The 14,483-nt window shown below is 50.3% G+C and overlaps 1 protein-coding gene across 1 annotated transcript in view; it reads left to right on the top strand.

Annotated features, from left to right (window-relative positions):
- The first annotated feature begins 275 nt into the window (after positions 1-275).
- Positions 276-14,483, top strand: part of SLC38A5 (solute carrier family 38 member 5) — a 56,447-nt gene continuing 42,239 nt past the window's right edge. The window contains exon 1 of the mRNA XM_077921469.1: positions 276-1,224. The gene's annotated coding sequence lies outside the window, so the exon portion shown is untranslated. The remainder of the gene's footprint in view (positions 1,225-14,483) is intronic.

The raw sequence follows: 14,483 nt of genomic DNA, 5'->3' as shown, positions 1-14,483 counted from the left end.
CACCCCGTTGTGGGGATTCGAACCGCCGACCTTCTGATCGGCAAGTCCTAGGCTCTGTGGTTTAACCTACAGCGCCACCCGTGTCCCTTTGCAGAAATTAAAAGGAGGCAAATGATGTGAGGTGGGCCCTAACTGGTAGGAGATCCTCGAAACAGCCACATGAACACTGAGCATTAGGTCCTTGTATACTGTTTTATACATATTTTAGATATTTTTGTATCTTATTTGAATACTTAAATCCCACCAGCACCTTTGTAGGTTTTTTTTGGTCTTTTGTGGTTTCAGTTCTTTGAGCAACAACTTCCTGTTTTGTCTTTTTAATCACTTGTGAACATGCTGTTGTGCGCACACATTATTTGACCATGCCTGCTACTCCATGTGCCTGTGAAACCTTTTGCCAACGACCTCTTTCGAACGCATGTTGCATGTATGCAGCAAACAGAATCATAACACCACAGAACCGTCGTGCTGGAAGGGATCTCTGAGGATCACCTATCCCAGCCCTCTGCAATGAAGGAATCTTAACACGTGGACTCCCTTCCATTTGAAACCACACCCAGCGCAGCTTTCTCCCATGATCTCCGCACGCGATGAAAGAGAAAACACCACATGCTGGTTCACACGTGCATGCCCACCACCTGCGCAACGTCAGGTGGCGACTTGCCCATCTCAAACTTCGCAGCTAAGTCCTCCACATCACCACCAGCCACGCGCGCCTGTGCCGTTCTCAAGTGCCGTCCTTCTGCTTCCCCATTCCGGGGCCAACCTGGCCCAGTTGCAGAGCCCACGTGTGAACGACGCTTTGCAAAAAGAAAACAACGGACTGAACCGCACACGTGGATTTTCCGAGCTGGCGTCGCTGGAGAGCGAGCAACGCAAAGCCACTGCGGACTAGAAGGAGAAGAAAGGGAAAGCGCCCAGCAACCTGGTTCTGGGATCCACCTGCTCCCAGTCCGGTGCGCGCGGGCTTGGAGGGTTGACCCATCTTCTTCGCAAAGTTTTGCAAACTTTCCCCCCCACCCCGCGAGCCTGAACTTGCGCGCGGTGTGATTGGCTGAGCGGCGGGCGCCAGGGTGTGCGTCTGTGTGCGAGTGCGCCTCCGTGTGCGGGCAGCGCGCCGCAAAGAGAGCCCCGCTGCCGGACTGCGCGCTTCTGCTGCCGACGTTGCGCCGCTGGGGCTGCGGATCCCGCGCAACTTGGGCTCGTGCTGGAGATCCACCGGCGGTGAGTGCGGAAACAGCGCCTGGGCGGGGAAGTCTTGGGTCTGGAGAGCGGGAAAGGGCCGCCGGGGAGCCCGGCGCGCGTCTCGCCCTCCTGCAACTCCAGCAGACTGTTGCATCAGACGCGCCGAGCGGGACGCCAGCATGCTGCGAGGAAAGCGGGCCAGGCCGAGACCCTCGCCCCGTTCCCCGCCTCCGATCTCCCGATCCCGTGGCGCCTCTTTGGAGAGGCCCCGATGGGCGCAAGAGCCCGATCCGTCGGGCATTGCCGGAGTTGCGACGGGAGGGAAGGAAATCGCCCTTGGAACAAAACTCCCAAGTTTGGGGTGGGTCGGCGGGCGAGGATCAAGATGTGGCCAGAAGAGGGGTTAGTTGGGAGGAGGCGGATCGTGGTGGGTGGCGGCGCGCATCGTGGGCAGGCCGGGTCCTGGTCGGTGGGCTTTGCTGGCAGCGCAGGGGTTAAACCGAGAGGAACCCCCCCCCCCTTTGGAGGCCTCTGCAGGGAAGCGGCGGCTTGCAAGGAGGAGGGGAGACCAGCTCGTCAGGCTCTGCTCGCGTGTCGCTCCAGACCCGTGTGAAAGGGGTTTGTTGTGGTGCCCAGAGGCGCTGCCGTTGCCACGTGGGCTCCCAAAGGCGATGCAGGCGGACGGGGCCCCGGGAGGTGTCTCCGGGCCTGCGATCGGATCTCATCAGAGTTTAAGGGGGGGGGGGGGATAATAATAATCCATGCAGAAACGAGGCGGTAGCAGCAGCACAAAAAAGTAATGTTGTAGAGTACCCATTTGTGTGTGTTAACAAGCCAGGTGTCCTGGATTCAAATTCTGCACAGTTTGAGGAAAGGGGCATGGAGGGGACTAGGAGTAGAGTGTGGGTCAGCGGGCAAGAACGACTGCTCCTGGGCAGCAGCACATATATCTGTTTATTATTCACTTCTCTTGAGTGTAAAAAACCAAACGTCAATGCGGTTTTAAAACCACAGCATCGTGCTTATTGTCCTCAGTTGCAAACTCCTGGTTGTACATCCTCCTGCAAAATGGATTAGAATTCCCGCTTTATGTATGGATCTGAAAGGCTAAAAAATTGGGGTGCAATCAACCAACATTAATAAAGTCCCGTTGCAATGCAAAAGTGGCTAATTTTTTGCTGGATCATGTCCTGTAATCATTACTTCCTTACAGTGTGGCCCCATATTTAAAGATCGTAAACTGCAATCCAACCCTCTTTTTAGGGAGTTTGAGCTGTTTTTGCTTCAGAGTAGTCCTGCTTTGTTAGGATTTTGCTGTAAGGGTAGCTAGTCCTCATGAAGTGGCCCTGAGCCGTTTGGGATCTCCCTCAGTGGAGGGTGGGATCTTGTTGTGGAAGCTGAGAAGAGCAATTCCAAAGGATCTGGGGAAGCCTTTCACCTGTTCCAGGGGTGTCTTATTTATTTACAGATCGGATTTCTTATCCGCCCTCCACTATGAGGTCTCAGAAATGAGTTGCGACAATGCAGTGGTACCTCAGGTTACATACGCTTCAGGTTATACACTCCGCTAATCCAGATATAGTGCTTCAGGTTAAGAACTTTGCTTCAGGATAAGAACAGAAATCGTGCTCTGGCAGCGAGGCAGCAGCAGGAGGCCCCATTAGCTAAAGTGGTGCTTCAGGTTAAGAACAGTTTCAGGTTAAGAACAGACCTCCGGAATGAATTAAATACTTAACCTGAGATAATAATACAATATTAAAATCAATTTGCAACAGATTAGTAAACAGTTGAAACAATTTGCATCTGAAGAATAGGGTGGGGCCTAAAAAATAAAACTCATCTGTGAAAGGCCAAAGCAAAGAGATGCATCTTCAATAAATGTCGAATACCATACCACAGGGTGCCCAAACTTTTTTCAAAGAGGGCCATGTTTGATGAAGTGAACATGCATGTTGAACTTTTTTTTTTTTTTACAATTTTACCCCAGGTCATATACTGCCACAGGGGCTGGATTAAATCGACCAGCGGGCCGGATTAGGCCTCCAAAACAGACTTTGAACATGCCTGCTATACCATGAAGGTGACACATGCATCTTTGTGAGAAGTGAATCTCACAGTTTAGGGGGCGCTACTCGGTCCCTGCTCCTGCCAACCTAGCAGTTCAAAAGCACGTCAAAGTGCAAGTAGATAAATAGGTACCGCTCCGGCGGGAAGGTAAATGGCGTTTCCGTGCGCTGCTCTGGTTTGCCAGAAGCGGCTTAGTCATGCTGGCCACATGACCCGGAAGCTGTACGCTGGCTCCCTCGGCCAATAAAGCGAGATGAGCGCCGCAACCCCAGAGTCGGTCACGAAGGTCGTGGTTTGAATCCCCGTTACGGGGTGAGCTCCCGTTGCTCAGTCCCAGCTCCTGCCAACCTAGCAGTTTGAAAGCACGAAGTACAAGTAGATAAATAGGCACTGCTACGGCGGGAAGGTAAGAGGCGTTTCCGTGTGCTGCTCTGGTTCGCCAGAAGCGGCTTAGTCATGCTGGTCACATGACCCGGAAGCTGTACCCCGGCTCCCTTGGCCAATAAAGCGAGATGAACGCCGCAACCCCAGAGTCGTCCGTGACCCCTGACCTATTTATCTACTTGTACTTTGACGTGCTTTCGAACTGCTAGGTTGGCAGGAGCTGGGACCGTACAACGGGAGCTCACCCCGTCGCAGGGATTCGAACCACCAGCCTTCTGATTGGCAAGCCCAAGGCTCTGTGGTTTAGACCTGCTATTTCCAGGTGGGGGTGCCATTTCCTTAATTCTTGGACACAAGAACTTGCAGCATATGACCCAAATCCATGTGGTCACCTCCTCCAAGCACTGAACCACTTCCCATTCAGATGGAACAGAGGGGTGGAGCTGGGTGCCAACTGCCTCCTGATGGCACCTCATCCCAAATCTGATGACAGGTCCCAGTGGCTTCGGGCAGATGTTAAATAGCATGGGGGACGAGACGGAGCCTTTGGGGTGCCATAGGGTGGTTCCCAAGGTGCAGAACACCTTGCCTCCTCTCCTCCTCCCCCATAATTGTTTTCTGAAAAGGGCTTTGAAGGTAGGAGTGGGACCGCAGTGTAGCACCCACAACACCCACTTTCTAGAAGGATCTCGTGGTCACACTTCCCCATCTCTCTCTCCAAATGCCATCAAGCAGAATGAACAAGGTATTTTCAGCGAAACCAGCCTGAAATGGGTCTGAGCATACCTGAAGCTGGGCTGCAACCACTGCTTTGAATACCTTGCCCCAAAAAGAGGATATTTGCCACTGGGTGACGGTTGTGAAACACTTCTGGGTCCAGGGGGAGGTCCGCTTAAGAAGGGACCTCCCATTACTCCAATGAAACATTAAATCACTCCTTGGATCCACCCAGTCCACCCCCCCCTTTAAGCTACCAAGTTGAGTGAAGATTGAGAGGGCAGGTGTTTGGCCTCTTAAACATTAGGATTGCTGTACTTGGCATGGATGAATTAACCCTTAATATCCTTCAAGCATTTTGTCATATGATCAGTAAAAGGGGTTGTTTCTGCAGCTTTTCAGAGGGTGACATTTGTCCAGTCTCTTAGGCAGGCTAAAATGGCAGACTTCTGGGTAGGATGAAAAGGCAGCAAAATGTTGGTTTTTTAATTAATTACATTTTGTATTTTCTGCAGCAAGTACCAAATATTTTGGGCTGCCGCAGACTTCCTTCTCTTTCCCTGCTTCCATCTGATCATCCTGTGTCTCTGATTTAGGATGATATTTATTTTTAAACCTGGATGCTTATCAACCCCTTTCCTCATTCTGAAATGGGAACCACCGCAGTTCAAGTATTGCCCGGAGGAACTGCCAGTTCACACATGCACCTGTAATATATCTGCACACATCTCCTCCCTTGGTGACTGGCTACCGAATGTGTGAACTGACTCCCATCGGAGACATCCTTGTGTCTGAAAGGATGTGAGGGGAAGCTAAGAGTTCTGTCTGTGGTTTCCAGTGTGATGGCGCTCGGTGCAAGACAACCCTGGATCCTGCAGCCCTGAGTGTGCATGTGTGAACCAGCCCTTGGCTGGCACCTGAGTGCTGTGACGGAGCAGATTCCACTGAAAAGGGTTGGGCGTGAGGCGATGTGGGCATTGTAACTCTGGTGTCAGATCTTTGGCAGCCCTTTTTCGCCTACATGGCGCTGGTGTTGTTGTCAAACGAGAAGCACGCAATGGGTAGAACAGCTGTGACGGGCCTCAGAGTAGCATTCTTTCCTGATTCCTGCAAGTTACAGCCTGGGCTCAGTGGTTGCAAGGTTGTCAGTCTGCCTGTGGATTAGGGCCATTGGTCCCTAGAGGCCATGGATACCATTCCATGCCTCTTAAGCCAGCCAGGATCATTTTGGAACCACCTGGAAAGGGACCAAACTCTGTGTGTCTCAGTCAGTCCCATCTCCCCCACCCCTGAATCCTGGCAGGATTGCTCATATATCAGTGCCCACGTGTCCGTGCCCTTTTCCCATTTGCAATCTTTCCCCAGGCTTGGAGCCCACGCAGATCACCCTGTTTTTATCTTTAGGCACGAAGGCTTTGCGTGTCGTCTCCTGGGACAGAGAACTGGGCCTGCAGTCCCTACTAGGGAGAGTGGCAATGGAAGGGGAGCTTTTCCACACAGCTGGTCTTAATGTCTCCTGTTTCCCGCTGCTTCAGAGAAGGAGAGCGCATGTCGTCTTCTCCCGGGTTCGGCCCTGAGTGGCGCAAGTCCTTCTGGCCGAGCGCATGTGCCCACAATTGCATGGGGGAAACGGAAGGAGGAAGGGGGCCGGAGGCAGCTGGAAGCAATTTCGTCGTTTCCCAGCACCCCCATCCGGATGGTGACCAGAATAGCTGTGGCTTCCTTTGTGAAGGGCTTGGCTGGGAAACAAGGCATGTGGGAACTGGTTCAGGCAGCAGCAGGGCTGGCACAGATGCTGGTATTGGGCCCCAGACAGCTGCTGCTCATTGCTGAGTGCTCTGTGCATAAGATAGCAAATGGATGTGGGAGGCTGTGAAATTTGCACATGTTTCAGGACTTGTGCTTGGTTTGGCAGTGGTGCTTTTTAAACATGTCCTCCCCTCTTGAACTTCACTTTGCTGCTGCCACAGACAGCTCTTGGCTTCCTCTTCCTCCTCCATTACCCCTCGCTCCCACCCCATGGTGCTTTGCCATGTGTTGATCTGGGGTGAGGAGGGGAGAGGATGGCTGTATGTGTCATGTCAGTGTGTGTGTCTCTGTTAATTGGACTATGCACATTAATACAGTGGATGCTCGGGTTGCGAATGTGATCTGTGTGGGATGCATGTTTGCAACCCGCAGCGGCGCATCTGCACACACGCGGGTTGTGATTCGGTGCTTCTGCGCATGTGCAAAGCACGATTTAGCACTTCTGTGCATGCACGACCCCCCAAAACTAGGAAGTAACCCGTTCTGGTACTTCCGGGTTTCGGCGGGTCCGTAATCCGAAAAAACGCAACCTGAAGCATCTGTAACCCAAGGTATGACTTTACACAAAACGTGCCTCCTCTACGAGAGGTCTGGAGGGTGGCAACACGAGAACGGGCCTTTTCTGTGGTGGCTTCCCACTTATGGCATGCTCTCCCCAGGGAGGCTTGCCTGGCACCTTCCTTACATATCTTTATGCCCTGCAAAAAAGTTCCTATTCAGTCAGGTCTTTGGCTGATGAAACATTCTATGGCCTTTTAAATGTGTTGGGGGTGGTGGTTGTGAGTTTGTTTTTGCTCTTGTTCCTTGTTACTAGTATGTACTTTTGTATTTTTATGTTGTGAACCCCCTTGTGATCTTTTGATTAAGGGCAGTGTACAAGTTTAACCAATAATAATACTAATAACATACCCTAAGTTCCACACCAAGGAAATCCATGTTCCGGATGCAGAACTGTGTTGTGCAAACCTGCATTTGTTTTGCTTGCCTGTTTGCTCATTATATTCATTAGTTGCCTCTAGGTGTTTTGACCGCACTGCCCATCAGCCCTTCGAGGGCAGCAGGTTGGGGGCAGGCTGGTCTAAGTTACTGAGGTAACCAACAGTTAATACAGTTTCAAAACAATACAAGACCATCAGGTTTTTTCCTGGGGGTACTCAAGGGTTTGCAGTACAGTGGTACCTCAGTTTACATACGCTTCAGGTTACATACGCTTCAGGTTACAGACTCCTCTAACCCAGAAATATTACCTCGGGTTAAGAACTTTGCTTCAGGATGAGAACAGAAATTGCGCAGCGGCAGTGGGAGGCCCCATTAGCTAAAGTGGTGCTTCAGGTTAAGAACAGTTTCAGGTTAAGAACAGACCTCCAGAACAAATTAAGTTCTTAACCCGAGGTACCACTGTACCGGCACCCCCAACATTAAAAGTCTGGCGCTTACAGTATCAACTTCATGGTGAGTACTGGAACATTTTATTTTTTTAAAAAAGCATTGAATACAATCAAATAACAGTACGCAAACCCAGTAAAACAACCATATCTGAGGAGCGAACAACTTAATTCTAGTGACGGTCATTGTATCTGCTGGCAGGCACACTTCAGGTTTCTGGGAATCTGTTTTGTTTTGTTCCTCCAGGGGTGAGGAAACTTTTTGGCCCAGGGGCCGGATCGTTATCTGGGCCAACTTTGATAAGGGAGGACAGGACAGCCTCATATCAATTACGGTAACTGATGCCATCATGATGTCCGGTGATTGACAGGTGGGTTGTCCCACCCACCTGCCAGAACTTTAATTGAAACTGCTCTTGAAACAGAGCTTCCTTCCTTCCTTCCTTCCTTCCTTCCTTCCTTCCTTCCTTGTTGTTGTTGTTGTTTAGTCATTTAGTCGTGTCCGACTCTTTGTGACCCCCTGGACCAGAGCACGCCAGGCACTCCTGTCTTCCACTGCCTCCCGCAGTTTGGTCAAACTCATGCTGGTAGCTTCGAGAACACTGTCCAACCATCTTGTCCTCTGTCGTCCCCTTCTCCTTGTGCCCTCCATCTTTCCCAACATCAGGGTCTTTTCCAGGGAGTCTTCTCTTCTCATGAGGTGGCCAAAGTATTGGAGCCTCAGTTTGAGGATCTGTCCTTCCAGTGAGCACTTAGGGCTGATTTCCTTCAGAATGGAGAGGTTTGATCTTCTTGCAGTCCATGGGACTCTCAAGAGTCTCCTCCAGCACCATAATTCAAATTCACCATAATTCCTTCCTTTTTAGCAGCAATTTAAATGAAAATCACTTCATGCTATTGGACGGGGGATGGGAGGGCACCTTGCTCCAGCAAAGGAGCAGCTGATGCCCACCTGCCTCTCTGGCTGGAGTTTTTGGTTTGTGTTGTTGATTTCAATATGGCACAGTTTTGGAGTCGGGCTGCACACATTCCTGGGTAGATTAACCTACTAAATGAAAGCTTTAAGGCTGCAAATCTGTGCACGCTTTTCCTGGAAGTAAGCCCCCTCAAACACAGTGTGGCTTACTAGGAAGCAAGTGTTCATAAGATTGCATAACTTAAGCTGTGTGTTCCTTTTTTCTTTTTTCCCCCTTTAGCTTCTGGTGTGAATTGAGCAATACTTTTTTAATTCAAAGGTGGTCCCTCGGCGCCTTCTGACAAAGACTGTCAATAACTTTTCCTCATTAAGCTGCAAGTGATTTAAATGCTTCTCTAAATGTCACCCCAAAAGAACCTACCGTATGTAGTTTTTAGCAAAATGCAAATGTTGGTTAGTAACTCCAAATGGAAAGATCTTAGGAAATACTTTGCTGTCCTTGTTTTGAAAGGCCTGGACCATTCCTCTTAGTGAAAGGGGGAGTCAGGTTGAGTGCCTTAAACACAGGGCTCACCTTGCTTGTTTTTGTGCATTAGTTTTTGTGCAGCACGTACACAAAATTATCCTATTTTTGGCATTGGAAAGAGTAGGACTTTTCTGGTTTTGTTTACCTTAGATAAAGCAGGCATCAAGTGTTCTGTAACATGCTTAAAAGGGACGCGGGTGCCGCTGTGGGTAAAACCTCAGTGCCTAGGACTTTCTGATCGAAAGGTCGGCGGTTCGAATCCCCGCGGCGGGGTGAGCTCCCATCGTTTGGTCCCAGCTCCTGCCAACCTAGCAGTTCGAAAGCACCCCTAAGTGCAAGTAGATAAATAGGGACCGCTTTATAGCGGGAAGGTAGACGGCGTTTCCGTGTGCTGCGCTGGCTCGCCAGATGCAGCTTGTCATGCTGGCCACGTGACCCGGAAGTGTCTGCGGACAGTGCTGGCCCCTGGCCTCTTGAGTGAGATGGGCGCACAACCCTAGAGTCGGACACGACTGGCCCGTACGGGCAGGGGTACCTTTACCTTTAACATGCTTAAAAGGGACGCAGGTGCCGCTGTGGGTAAAACCTCAGTGCCTAAGACTTTCTGATTGTAAGGTCGGCGGTTCGAATCCTCGCGGCGGGGTGAGCTCCCGTCGTTTGGTTCCAGCTCCTGCCAACCTAGCAGTTCGAAAGCACCCCTAAGTGCAAGTAGATAAATAGGGACCGCTTTATAGCGGGAAGGTAGACGGCGTTTCCGTGTGCGGCGCTGGTGCTGGCTCGCCAGATGCAGCTTCGTCACGCTGGCCACGTGACCCGGAAGTGTCTTCGGACAGCGCCGGCTCCTGGCCTCTTGAGCGAGATGAGCACACAACCCTAGAGTCGGTCACGACTGGCCCTGTCGGGCAGGGGTACCTTTACCTAACATGCTTAAAAAATGAAGTGTGTTATTTTTCCATCTATATGCCAAAAGCTTAAGTGCCTTGATTCTTCCATTGACTGCATCTTCAACACAAAGATTGCCTCACAATTCAGTCTCTGTTCCTGGGAATCTGGATGCATTTCTGCACAGCTGCTCTGTTTCTCCTCCTGATGCTGTGGACTCACATTCAGCACACCTGACAGTTCACCTATACAGTACTATGCCTGGATGCAGAATGCCTTCGCAATTCACAAGAATGCAGCATGTCAATTCAAATCTGGCTTTTGAAACAGGGAGCTGGATTTTGACAGTGTTGTCTTCCAGTGTTGTCTTCCACACAAGTTTCTAGTTCTCATGTTTGCTTTTTGGTGGGGAAGGGGACAATTCAAAACATGTAGGAGATAGTTTATAGGAGTGCAGCGGTGTCTTGCAATGCTATCAGCAGCAACAAACTACATCTTGCCTCGAGGTGGCTAACCCCACAGTTGGCAGACTTTTTCTCACTCCCCACCTCACTACCGATTTTGGCAGTGGTGACAAAAACCATTTCTTTAAAAGTAGATACATGATAGGGTGGGGTGCCTTGAAGGGGGTGCAGAACCCCTCTATTCCAGTTATCAAATTGATCATTTATTGAGTTGGGGGGGGGGAATAACCTCCCCTCCTGAGCTGAACTGCACAAATCAGCTGAGGTGTAGGATTGTGTGTGTGTGTGTGTGTGTGCGCGCGCAAAACTCGGTGTGTGGAGACTATATGTACTCTGGGAGCATGGATTGCACACTGCCTCCATAGCCCCACCCAGGCAAGCTTGTCTCAGCAGAGCAGACAGCCCACACTGGATTTGACCAGGACCCTCATGTAAAAGTCCAGTCTTGGTATGCCTAAATATCCTGGTTGTGTTCAAGATTCTTTTTTTCCCTTACATTTTTAGGTAGGTTTTTTTTAAAAAAAAATCATGATTCCAGACCTGCCCCTTTTCCCTAATTCAAAATCTGGGACAGGCATACCGGAGAGAGACTTTTTTATTTTGCTATTACAGTGGTACCTCAGGTTACATAAGCTTCAGGTTACAGACGCTTCAGGTTACAGACTCCTCTAACCCAGAAATAATACCTCAGGTTAAGAACTTTGCTTCAGGGTGAGAACAGAAATCGCGCAGCAGCGGGAGGCCCCATTAGCTAAAGTGGTACTTCAGGTTAAGAACAGTTTCAGGTTAAGAATGGACCTCCAGAACGAATTAAGTACTTAACCCGAGGAACCACTGTATTTATTTTTTCAGGATGATGCTTCCACCCATGCCATCATGAGTCCCTAGGTTGAGGGATAGTAACAGGCCCACAGTCACGTGGTGAGTTTCATGGCTGAGTGGTGATTTTAACCCTGGTCTCCCAGGCCCTAGTCTACTTTCTATTTCTTCATTTTATTCCACGCTGTGACGTGAAGCCACACTAGAAATTGTGACAGCAGAGACCCCCTACTGAACTAAGACAAGACACTTAAGTGCTGAGTACCATATTAATAAAATTGCAGGGTTTTGGTATCCTCTGTTTCTTTGCAAAGGAAAGAGGATAGGGAGAGAACCAGGACAGGTAGAGAAGCAATTGTGACAGCAAGACCCCAGGTGAGCAAAGGTGAGGCACTTTTGAGTTTAGTGAGGTGCCTTTGTAGGGACGTGGGTGGCGCTGTGGTCTAAACCACAGAGCCTAGGGCTTGCCGATCGGAAGGTCGGCGGTTCGAATCCCCACGACCGGTGTGAGCTCCCGTTGCTCAGTCCAGCTCCTTCCGACCTAACAGTTCAAAAGCACTTCAAAAAGTGCAAGTAGATAAATAGGGAGCGCTTTGGCAGGAAGGTAAATGGCGTTTCCGTGCACTGCTCTGGTTTCACCAGAAGCAGCTTAGTTAGTCATGCTGGCCACATGACCTGGAAAAACTGTCTGCGGACAAATGTCGGCTCCCTCGGCCAGTAAAACGAGATGAGCGCCGCAACCCCAGAGTCGTTTGCAACTGGACTTAACTGTCAGGGGTCCCTTTACCTTTCTTAAAAGCCTTTGTAAAACTGCAATGTCCATGGCATCATTAAAAGGGAGGAGGAAGCGAAGAAAACCAAGGCAACTTGGCCACATCACTGTTGGCCGTGCCCTTGTGACTTCCGGTTCCAGGGGGCACCGGTGCGCCTGGCTAGGGGCCTCAAACGCAGGAAATGTTCCTTTCCCACCCCTTCCTGGCTTTGATCGCCATCTCCAGTGCAGGTTGCTTGGACTGGAGAGGCGTGAAGTTAGTAGACCTGCCCGGCAAGGTTGTGCAAACACGCAAAGCAAATATTCAGGCACGGCAGTGTGACGTGGCCGTGCGTTCCAGCACAGACCTTCAGGACTTTGCATGGGGATCCCATGCCGTGGGGTTATGGCATCGGGAATGTGACAACTGCAGAAGTTCCCAGGCCTGTGTGATCCTGCAACAGCCTCTCCTTGTGGAAAGGAGGCGCTGTTGCAGGGCCAGGGCTGCATAACTGCTGGGGAAGGGAGGGGAGCTAGCAGTTCAAGCTTCTTCCCAGCCATCGTACTTGAGGAGTGCCCTGGGAACAGGCTTCCTGTGGGCTGGGTGCAGCTTCCCAGGCCAGCCACAGCAGCAGGCCAGCTCACCTTTCCCCCAGACTGCGGCTTCTGGTTACACACCCTGGGGAGGAGAACGCCCATCCAGGTGTGTTTCTGGAAGAGCAGCCAAAATGGAAGAGCATGCTAATGGTAATAATAATAATACCATATTTTTCGCCCCATAGGACGCACCGGCCCATAGGACGCACCTAGTTTTTTGGGGGGGAAATAAAGGGGGAAAATTTATTTCCCCCCCCCAGGTGCGCTGTGCTAAACCCGAAGTTTGGGGCGTGCGGAGCTCAGCGCGCCCCAAGCTTCTGGGTGCCGGCAAGGTCTCCACTAGCCGTGGGAGATCCCCGCGATGTTGCGCGGCTCTCCCAGGGCTAGCGGACCGCTGCGCTAATCCCGAAGCTTGGGGCATGCGGAGCTCAGCGCGCCCCAAGCTTCTGGGTGCTGGCAAGGTCTCCGCTAGCCGTGGGAGAGCCCCACAACTTTGCGCGGCTCTCCCAGGGCTAGCGGACCGCTGCGCTAATCCCGAAGCTTGGGGCGTGCGGAGCTCAGCGCGCCCCAAGCTTTTGGGTGCCGGCAAGGTCTCCGCTAGCCCTGGAGAGCTGGGTCTCCCACGGCTAGCGGATAGCTTCCTGAAGCCTGGAGAGCGAGAGGGGTGGGTGCGCACTGACCCCCCTCGCTCTCCAGGCTTCAGCGAAAGCCTGCATTCGCCCCATAGGACGCACACACATTTCCCCTTCATTTTTGGAGGGGGGAAAGTGTGTCTTATAGGGCGAAAAATACGATAATAATAATAATAATAATAATAATAATAATAATAATAATAATAATAATACATCGGTACCTCGGGTTACAGGCACTTCAGGTTATAGACGCTTCAGGTTACAGACTCCGCCAACCCAGAAATAGTACCTCGGGTTAAGAACTTTGCTTCAGGATGAGAACAGAAATCGTGCTCTGGTGGCGCGGCGGCAGCAGGAGGCCCCATTAGCTTAAAGTGGTGCTTCAGGTTAAGAACAGTTTCAGGTTAAGAACGGACCTCCAGAACGAATTAAGTACTTAACCCGAGGTACCACTGTATGTTGCCCGACCAAAGGTGGCAACCCTACTTGCATCAGATTTCTGGACAGGTTTCTTAGCCTACTAAGAGGCTTCACATGTCGAAAGGAAATGCGGGCTTATGTGGAGGTGTACAGTGGTACCTCGGGTTACATACGCTTCAGGTTACAGACTCCGCTAACCCAGAAATAGTACCTCAGGTTAAGAACTTTGCTTCAGGATGAGAACACAAATCATGCTGCGTTGGCAGCGGGAGGCCCCATTAGCTAAAGTTGTGCTTCAGGTTAAGAACAGTTTCAGGTTAAGAATGGACCTCCGGAACGAATTAAGTTCTTAACCCGAGGTACCACTGTAGTAGTAGTAGTAGTAATAATAATAATAATAATAATAATAATAATAATAATAATAATATGACATGCCAGGAAAAAGGGGCAGCAGCCCTTTTTTTTGGAGGGAAAATAACCCAGGACGGGGGATGGAAGGATGTGTGCCTTAGGGTTCTCCCAGTTTCTCATACACTATTTCCAGTCATAAATCCAGTTTTCCACATTTCTAAATCCTTCAGTATTTGAGTGCAGATTTTCCCTACTAAACATGTTTGTGCGCAGCACATTTTTGCAAGCGATTTCTCCTAATGCAATGCCTTTTGTGTGTTATTTCCACTAATACATTTATTTTTATGAGCTCTTTTAAACCAATATATTTCTGTGCGCATTACTTGGCTAAAGAGCTGCATTGCAAAATTCAGGTTGTTTCTGTGGGTAGCTAGCTGCGTTCCAGTCCTCGGATGGTTTCGAAAAGTGCAGATTTGATAAGATTCACCTTCAAATGTGGACTGAATCAATTTTCTCCCCCAGGACTCTAGAAGTTATGGCTTTCTAATTTCCCTGCATTTAAAGACCTGTGGGTACTC

Source organism: Podarcis muralis, chromosome 17 (assembly GCF_964188315.1).
Source record: "Podarcis muralis chromosome 17, rPodMur119.hap1.1, whole genome shotgun sequence".
Taxonomy (NCBI): Eukaryota; Metazoa; Chordata; class Lepidosauria; order Squamata; family Lacertidae; genus Podarcis; species Podarcis muralis.
The sequence above is the reverse complement of the archived record's forward strand: the minus strand, read 5'-3'. Positions and strand labels throughout refer to the sequence as shown.